A 10353-nucleotide genomic window follows, 5' to 3' on the forward strand; every position below is an offset into this window, starting at 1 on the left:
TGGCATTTACTAAGGGCCAGGCATGTTATGAAACATTTATAATTTATAAATATTAACAAATTTAAGCCTCACAACATACTCATGACATAAATGCCATTATTATACATGTTTTACAAATGAGGAAACTGAGGCAGACACAACAGGTAAATAACCAAGGTCACATGGCTAATAATAAGTCACAGGGTCGAGACTCAAACTCTGACTTCAGAGTTAAACCCTTATTTGGTAATAAAAAAAGATTGGAAAGTCACGTAATTACAGAGCAAAAAGAAACCTCAATATTCAACGAGACCAGGCCCTGCATTTTAAAGATGAAACATAAAGGGGGGAAGCCAAAGTCAGGCAGAAAATTAAAACCCCATGCCAAGAATTACACAGCACGTTTCTAACATCCCGCCCTCTCCTAAACTCTAAGAGGCGCCAGTACACACACACACACACACACACACACACACACACACACACACACACTCAGAACCTGGAATGGGCGCCTGAGCCCATTTTTCTTTTTAAGCCACATTCTGGCTCTCCGTGTGACTAACACTCCTAGGAATGGATCCTGTGTCTTCCACCTCTGCATCACCTCCGGACATGACACCCAAACAAGGGCAGCAGTGTCACACTGACAGGTGAAGCTAAGGGGGCAGGGATGCAGGTGATGTGCAGGTGAGAGACCAAGATGAAAGGTTCTTCCCACTCCAGGTGTTCTCGCTGCCTGCCCACCTTCCCTTCTGTATTTGAAAACAGTGCACGCGCATGTGCACACACACACACACACACACACACACACATACACAGGCACACACAGGCACAAAGTCTCTCTGTGAAAAGCTTCCAGAATAAAAGGAATCTGATCTGAATTTACCCTTCTGGTCAACTAGAAAATAAGTCAAGGGAGAGATAAGCTGAGAGAAAATTTAAGGTCACGGATCCTTCTGCTGAGAGGCAGGCTGAGTGTAATTTAAAGTTCAGCTTCAGTGCCGGCTCAGTGCCCTTGACCTTCCCCCAAACCAGATCAGGTTTGTCTTTTTGAACTCAGCCTTCACTCTGGTTAATGCAAGGTGGATTAATCTGTGCCGTGGCAATGATGGCTGACCTTTTCTTTCAGATTATCCAAGATTAAGAACCAAGTAGAAAACAGTTTTTTTCTTTACGAAGTCATTTTTCCCCTCAGGTAACCAGAACATGAAGAGATATTTATCAAAATTGAAGCGTACTTTAAATAACACTTCCTTACAAAGTATTCCCTAGATACTGCCCAAAAGAGCAGCAAATCAGCCCCTCTATGAATCTTTCCTGACCTTGATGACAAGATTACTCAAGCAATATTTTATTCTCAAACAAACATTATCCAATTACTTGGAAGCAAGTTACACCTGTACCCACCTTTTCTAAGGCAAAATCCAATTGTTGGCTCTTGAGTCCAAAAGTCTTTCAAGCGCCTATAATTCAACTATTTTTCCTCATCCTTACCTCAGTACAGTGTTGGCACCTGGACTTCCTGAAGGTGGCCCCGTGCACACAGGCCTGCAGCTGGACTCCGGAGTCTGTGGGGGCCGAGTGGCTTGGTCCTGCTGGGCTTTCTAGGGAAGTGTGAATGGGGCGAGGATCCCCAGCTAGAAGTAATGGGAGCAAACATGGTAATTATCAGAAAGGAAACTTGATGATGCATTTTCTAATATTAGGCTCACTCTGAAAGCCATATAATTTTAGCCCAAGGCCAAAATAAGGGATCTGAGGAAGGACTCAAACACGGACCACAATGTAGCTCTGTCATCTGACTGGAGACCTCTGGCAGCCCTCTCAACATTCCCAACTCAGATGGTCACACTCAGGATCGGTCCTCAGGGATCCTGGTCATCTCCAGGCATCCTCTGAACCGTCCCTGGAAGCGGGAGTCTAAGTAACAGGTTCTGAACACCAAGGGAAACAATTCACCCCACCTGCACCCCCACCTGTGGTTCAAAGAGGAGCCAAAATACAGATATCAAGTCCCTCTCACATAACCTGTGCAGACACAGGCCGGCCCAAACCAGAGCTGACTCCCAGATAAGCAGACATGGGATCTTCAGGCCACAGATGCCGTAAGATTGGGAAAAAAAAAAAAAATTTTCAGATTCCCTACTTCCTCCCCAGATGTTTCTCTGGCCCAATCAGGCATCAAAATGAACATGATCCAGCGTACAGGTATGTCATCCTCACGTGACAGCACTGCAACCCTGGGCATCATCACCAGCCAACACCACCAACAGATTGCTACCTCGGGCTCGGGCTCGTAAACAGCTAAACCAGCTGTCTTCCTCAGGGAATTCCTGCATCCAACAAGATCAATCCTAGCTCATCCCTCGATCTTCAAGTGGTTTTGAGAGAATGTCTTCCTCTCATCATTTTTCTAAGGAACAGACTTAAGTATGCCCTGACAGGAGATGATGTAATGCCGGATTTGGGGACCCCAAAAGACCACCAGGAGCCGAATCCGATGCAATTACACAAGAGTCTTTATTGCAAGCTCCAGCCTGGACTCACAACTGTTCCCAACGCAGTGGTCCCAGGGAGTGAGTCCCGATCCTTTGTTCAGGGAGATTTTATAGGTTTGGGGGGATACTCTATGTGTCACATCACACAGCAAATCATTCCATACCATGGGAAAATCAAACAACAACTCTTAACATTGATTAGCACATTCACTGGTGGGAACAAGTGATTGGTTATGTTTGAGCTCCTGGTTTAACCCAGGAGTGATTGGTTAGTTATGTTTGAACTGACTGGTTTAAGCCCCGGGGGTTGCAAGGCTGTACGTGCTAATTTACACGGTTTCCTAACATGTTATCCATCACCAAGACTACTGGGGGGGTCGCCTGGCCTTCCAGGTATCTTCCCTGTCTCACGCTGATTGGTTGTTGCTAGGGGGTTGCTATGGGTCATCAAGGTCTTAGGTCTCAAACATTCTTTGGTCCTTCCAGGAACTAGTATTGCTGAGTCAAAGACACCTGGCGCCACAGATCTCTCCTATTATATACAGACAAACAACTCAGCAGGGTAGTTACTGCCTAGGAACAACGCTATGTGGGTTTTCCAAGAACAAGGATCACCACCCTTCCCTGTCCCCCCCACCCGTCCCCCCATCTCCCCATCCCCCCTCCCTTCGCCTTTGGACAGGCTTTGAACTGAGGTAGAGGCTGGTTTCTCATAAATGGAGTGACATCAGTTTCTCAGTTTCCTCTCATTCTATTATCTAAGATCCATTCTTCTTGTGTCTTCTCATCATTATCACAGTTGATATTTTATTTACCAAACAATAGACATGGGGTTAACGTCTGTAACATCTCATTCAAACCTTACAGCAAAACCATTAGTGGATCCTGTTACCATAAGCCCCATTTTACAAACTCGAAAATAGAGGAGTGAAGCAACTTCCCCAAGGTTACACAGCTTACAGTAAGCAGTGAGCTAAGGTTCAAATCTAGGTTATCATTCTCTAGAACCTGTGTTTAAAAAAAATTCATTGACATAATACACATGCCACAGAATTCACCAATTTCAAATGTATGATTCTATAGTTTTTTGTATGTTCATAGTTGTGTAAGCATCACAACCAATTTTAGAACATTTTCATCAACCACCAAAAACCCACACCCGTTAGAAGTCACTCTCCCTTCCTGTCTATACCCTCCACACTCTAGACAATTACCCATCTCTTCTCTAGAATTAGATGTTGTCTTTTGTGACTGGTTTATTCTACTTAGCATAGTTTTCAAGGTCTCCCCATGCTGTAGTACGTGTCAGTTTTTCACTTTTTCCTTGCCAAATAATATTCCATTGCTGGATAAGACACAGTTTATTTATCTATTCATTACACTTTGGGGTTGTTTCCATTTTGTTGGCTACTGAAAACAGAGCTGCTACAAACAAGTTTCTGTTTGAACAGCTGTTTTCAATTCTTTTGAATAAACACCTGAGAGTGGAATACTTGAATCATAGGATAATTCTGTTAAACTGTTTGAGGAAGTGACATGCTATTTTCCAAAGCTATGTTTTTTTTTTTTTTTTTAAAGACAGAATCACTTGCCCAGGCTTTTCTCCAACTAGTGCACTCAAGTGATCCTCCAGCCGCAGCCTCCCAATACTGTTCTTGCCACATCCTCGACAACATTTATTGTCTTTTTGATTACAGTCATCCTAGTGCTTATATAGTAGAGCCTCATTGTGGTTTTGATTTGCATTTCCCTGATGGCTAATAATATTAAGCAACTTTTCATGTGCTTATTATCTGTGAAGCCAGATTTAAAGTTAGGTAGTCAGTTAGGTAAATCGGGTCTAATATCGAGTGAAATCTAAAATGGAAGCCATGCTGACAATGACTCAGGGAAACACAGGACAATTCATGGAATGTTAGTGAAGTCCCGAAAAGGCCCTAGGCCAAAGTCCACCTGCCCTTTTGGCCCACCTGTGTCCCACCCCTCGGGCCTTCCAACCTACATTCCATCACTGAAAGAACTATAAAAAGGGGAGACAACTGCACTTCCACGGATTCCACCTTTTGGGTCCCCTTCTTCCTCCGGGAGAAGTCTTTTCTTCTGTCCTTTAATAAACTTCTAATCTCTACTCTGGCCTTGCCTCGGCGTGCTTCTTTGGTGTTATTCTTCAACATCCCGGAGCAAGAACTCGTCACCCGTCAACAGTGGTAACATCTGTATGCTTTTTTTAGAGAAATGTCTGATCAAACTTTTCCTCCATACTATGATGGGGTGATTTATTGTTTTATTCTTGAGTTGTGAGAGTTCTTTATATATTCTGGATACAAGTTCCTTGTCAAATATATAGTTTCCAAATATTTTCTCCCATTCTGTGGGTTATTTTTTCACTTAATGCTGTCCTTTGAAGCTCATAAATTTTTAATTTTGATGAAGTCTAATTAATCTATTACTTTTGGTTTCATATCTAAGAAATCATTGTCTAATCCAAGATTATTTTAAAACTTACTTTTATGTTTTTTCTATGACTTTCACAGTTCAGTCTATGATCTATCTTGAATTAATTTCTTATTTGGTGTGAGGAAGGGATCCAACTTCATTCTTTTTCATGTGAATAACCAGATGCCTCTGCATCATTTGTTAAAAAGACTCTTCCTTCCCCTATTGATATGTCTTGCTACTCTGTTTAAAATCAACTGACCAGAACTGTAACCGAACCTACATTTTTGGTTTGGTTTTTTTTTTTTAAACAGTGCCAGGGATTAAAACCAGGGGCACTCTCTCACTGAGCCACGTCCCCAGCCCTGTCTCGCTTTTATTTTGAGGTAGGGCCTTGCTGAGTTACTCAGGCTGGCCCAAACTCTCCATCCTCCTGCCTCAGCCTGCCAAGCTGCTGGGACTGGAGGTGTGGGCATCGTGCTGGGCTCTAGGGCTGACACTGCTAGCCAGTATGTTCTGCTGTCATCACCCCTAGACTGCTATTTAAACAAAGAGCACAAAATGCACCACAGCTGTTCCCTCTAGTCCGCTGGACTCTCACCTCCCATCGTACGCCTTTTTGTACTATGTGTTTTCATACCATGAATATGTTATTTTTATAAAAGTGGGTTTTTAAAAAAAATTTGTAGTTGTATATGGACAGCATGCCTTTATTTTAATTGTTTATGTGGTGCTGAGGATTAAATCCAGTGCCTCACACATACTAGGCAAGCGCTCTGCCACTGAGCTACAGCCCCATAAAAGTGGTTTTTAAAAGGTGTGGCCCCAAGGATATTCATGTATATGTAGAGTTTTAAAACTCTGTTATTATACAAAGTCAAGAGACAAGATCAACAATTAAGATGCTAATTTTTGGGGGGGCTGGGGATGTGGCTCAAGAGGTAGCGTGCTCACCTGGCAGGCATGTGGCCCAGGTTCAATTCTCAGCACCACATACAAAGAAAGATGTTGTGTCCGTCGAAAACTAAAAAATAAATATTAAAATTCTCTCTCTCTCTCTCTCTCTCTCTCTCAAAAAAAAAAAAAGATGCTAATTTTTTTATAAACCTGATATTCAAATGTTATGAATACCTAAAGTATAAGTAGGAAAGTGAAAAGGGACACAGAAGTTCTCTTAATGTTGAGATATGGGTGTTCTGGTACAAATCTGTGCCCCCTCTGTTCATATGTAGAAATCTTAGCTTCCAAGGTGGTGTTAGGAGGCAGGGCCTCTTGGAGGTGTTTAGGAGGCTCTCAAGGGCATTAGTGCAATGATACAAGAGACCTCCCAGGGCCCCTGTCCATTCCACCATGTGAGGGCAAAGAAAGAAGGAAATGGGCCCTCACCAGACAGAATCTGCTGGGACCTTGTTCTTGGACTTCCTCGCCTTCAGAACTGTGAGGCATAAATGTCTTTATTTACAAGCCATCAGTTTACAGTATCTTGTTAGCAATCTGAAATAATATGGCTTCTTCTTAAGGAAAAACCAAAGCCTGTGCCATTTAATTACCGGATACCAAGAGAGCAACTTTATAAATTATTATTATTATTGTTTTGTTTTTTGAGACAGGATCTCACTGTACTGCTGAAGCTGGCCTCTAATTTATAATCCTCCTGCCTCAGCCTCCCATGCAGTTGAGATTACAGGTACACAGCACTGCACTGGCCAAAATGGAATTTTATATTTGCTGCAGACCAGACTGTAGTTATAGATAGTATCTGCCTTCAGTAAGCCAGTGGCTGAGGAATACCTCTCACCTTTACATCAGGATCAACTTGGCTTCCTAGGTCTCAGCCTTGACCTATTCAATCAGAATTGCAAAGCATGACCCCAAGGATAAATATTTATGCATATGTACGCATGGGGACACATATGCATGTATTTCAAACATCCACTGGTAACTCATGCACACTCTTAAGGATTATTAGGCTAAAATAATATCACATGTGACTAGAGCTCTACCAATGACGTCAAAAATTTTAAACACTGGTGTTCATTTTCTCTCTTCCATTTTTCTTATGTTAGAAGGCAATGTAGAATTAGGGAAATGCAAATCAAAACTACACTGAGGTCTCGCTCACTTCACTCAGAAAGGCAGCCATTGAGAATACAAACAATAATAAATGTGTAAAGGTTAAATTTAAGTTTTTCTCTCCCAAGTTTAAGTTTTGCTTTTCTGTAAGTTTAAGTTCTGTCTTCCTGGAACGCGAAACTTATGTTAAAAACAGTTACTTATGTCAAAATGTACCCTGACCCAACACCCCCTGACAAAACACATGATTATTCTGTAATGTTATTTTGTAACAATCCCACCCTCGCACCCTAACTGCCATATGAACTTCCCTGTTTAAACACTGCATAAAAACTCTGCTTAAGCTATACTCCGGGCTCCAGTTTCTCTCAGGAGAACTCTGAGCCCCAGCATGCTGGTTCCCCCTCCCCCAATAAACCCTTTGCTTTTGCATGAGACAAGTCTCTTGGTGGTCTCTTCCTCCGACCTTTGCCCGACCCCAACAAATGCTGGAAAGAATGTGGAGAAAGGGAATACTCTTGTACTATTAGTAGGACTGTAAATCTCCACTGTGGAAATCAGTATGGAGTTTCCTCAAAAGACTAGGAGAGAAACCACTATGTAACCCAGCTAGACCACTGCTCAACATTTATTCTAAAGAACTAAAATTGTCATGCTCTAGCGATACTTGCATATTCACATTTATAGCCACAGAACTCACAACAGCCTACGATGGGACCAGCCTCGGTGTTCATCAGTGGAGGAAGGGTAAAGTAAATGTGGCACATGTACACAAAGGGGTTTTATTCATCCATAAAGAATAAAAGTATGTCATTTGCAGGATAAAGGATGGAACTGGAGACCATTATGTTAAGAGAAATAAACCAAACTCAGAAAATCAAGGGTCATGTGACTTCTTGCATATGTGGAAGCTAGAGAGGAAAAAGAAAAGGTGGGGGGATCTCATGAAGATCAGAGGGAGATTAGAGGGGAAAGGGACCAGGGGAAGAAAACGAGAAACACTGGAGGGTAATATTGGTCAAATTATATTGTGATATTGTGTGGATGTATGAATATGTAACAATGAATCCCATTATGTATAATTATAATGCACCAATTAAAAATGTGGGGAAAAAATAAAAAAATAAAACTGGTCATTATGTATATGTGGGAATAATACTTTATTGTATGTAGGAAAAAACCTTCTATCTCTACCTCATTAAATTATTTGTCCAATTTAAAAAAAATGTAGGAATAAGGATTCCTAGTGATAACATCTCATGAAAAGAGAATCACAGAACATCAGCTTCAGAGAGACTTTCTGAGTCATTAGGTCAACCTATTCATTCTCCTAATGAAGAAACCAAGGTCAAGACAGGTAACAAATTGGTGTCCGAGTCAGGACTGTCATACAAGCTCCTAATTCCATCCTGCCTTACTGACTCCTTCAATTTCACGGGATGACTAACGCTAAAAGACGGTGATAATTCCTTACATAACATCTACACTAAAGGTACCACCCAATTATTAAGCTCAGAGGGCTAGTGTGAGAAAGGAGTATCATCTACGAACAGGAAAAGCTACAATTTGAGCTGGGGATATGGCTCAGTGGCAAGAGCACTTGCCTAGCATGTTCAAGACCTTGGGTTTCATGCCCAAATCCTGTGGGGTGGGGAGAAAGAAAGAAAAGAAAAGCTACAATCTTACTGGGGAGAGACTATCTACCAATTTTTTTTTTTTTTTTTTTTTTTTTTTTTTTTGGTGGTGGTGTTAGCAATTGAACCCAGGGCCTTGCACATGCTAGGCAACTGATCTTACTACTGAGCTAAGTCCCCAGGCCTATTTACCAAAAAAGTTAAAAATACAAACAGATGAATGCAGATGAATAGATAAATAGCAAGACAGTACTCAACTAATCAAAATCATCAAGATTTCTTCCTTAAATTCTGCCTCTTACAAAAAAATAAAATAAAATTTTGTCTATAAGTTTGTATTTACTTTAAAAAAAAATTTCCCTCAATTCTGAAATAAAAATTTGAAGCAGTATTCAAAGAAATATGCATAGAACTAGGTTGACAGGAAAGCTCAGATAAAATGATGATTATGAGTTTCTTCTATTTTTGTCCCAACATTTTTGCCTATGATCGATTTCCAATATTTGGATATATGACATATCTATTATCCAGTTGTAAGAATTCATACTAAAGGTAATAATAATAAAATAGGCTCACTCCATGCTTATATTTTGCAAAAATAGAGATCAACAGAAGAGACTGGGTCACACAAGATAGACAAATACAGAATAATTTATGATAAAAATCCATCACATACCAATAAAGAGAAAATGCATTTGAAATTGTATGGTAATGATGATTTGGAAAGAAAAGTTGTTTTATTTATATTTTACTATATAAAAAGCATATGATCTTGAAGATCTAGATCTTCAATAACAATGTATATTATATAAAAATATTTTCTAGATAAAATATTAGAGGCAATAACTTTCTAAACTTAGAAGAAAATACAAAAGAAAAGAGGAGTGCTGGGTGTGGTGTTGCAGGCCTGTAATCCTAGCAGCTCAGGAGGCTGATACAGGAGAGTCATAAGTTCAAGACCAGCCTTAGCAATTTAGTGAGACACTAAGCAACTTAGCTTAGTCTGTCTCAAAATAAAAAATACAAAAGGTTAAAGATGTGACTCAGTGATTAAGTTTCCCTGAGTTCAATCCCTGGTACCACCACCACCAACAACAACAAAGGCAATAGATTGTACTGCAAAATAATAATTTTTAAGACCAAAGAGTAGCAATATAGAAAAAATATTTACAGAAAAAAAAATAATAAAAAGAACTTAAAGGCTGGGGATGTGGCTCAGGTCACTGGGTTGGATCCTCAACACCACATAAAAATAACATAAAGATGTTGTGTCCACTGAAAACTGAAAAATAAATATTAAAAAAAATTCTCTCTCTCTCTCTCTCTCTCTCTCTCTCTCTCTCTCTCTCGCTCCCTCCCTCCCTAAAAAAAAAAAAAAAGAATTTAAGCAAATTAGTAAGAAAACAATAGGGCCACAGATGATAAAATGAATAAAGAAAAAGAACAGCTAATTCATTAGAAAGGCAATCAGAAACCTGGACAAAAGGGTCTATTCTTGTTTCATATCCGTAGATTCAAAATTGAAAATGACAAATGAAAACTCCTAATGTTGGAGTGAGTCCATGGAAATGAGTATATAATATAAATTTATACTGTTTTTTGGAGAATAGTTTGAAAGTGTGGATTTAAAAACCATCCCTTTTAACTCCTTATCTCCTGAACATGCCCATTACCTTTCTAGACACAGAGACAACCTTACACTTGCCTCAGAAGCTTTTCTGCCTCCCAGAACT

The sequence above is a fragment of the Urocitellus parryii genome, chromosome 5, assembly GCF_045843805.1.
Source record: "Urocitellus parryii isolate mUroPar1 chromosome 5, mUroPar1.hap1, whole genome shotgun sequence".
Classification (NCBI taxonomy): domain Eukaryota; kingdom Metazoa; phylum Chordata; class Mammalia; order Rodentia; family Sciuridae; genus Urocitellus; species Urocitellus parryii.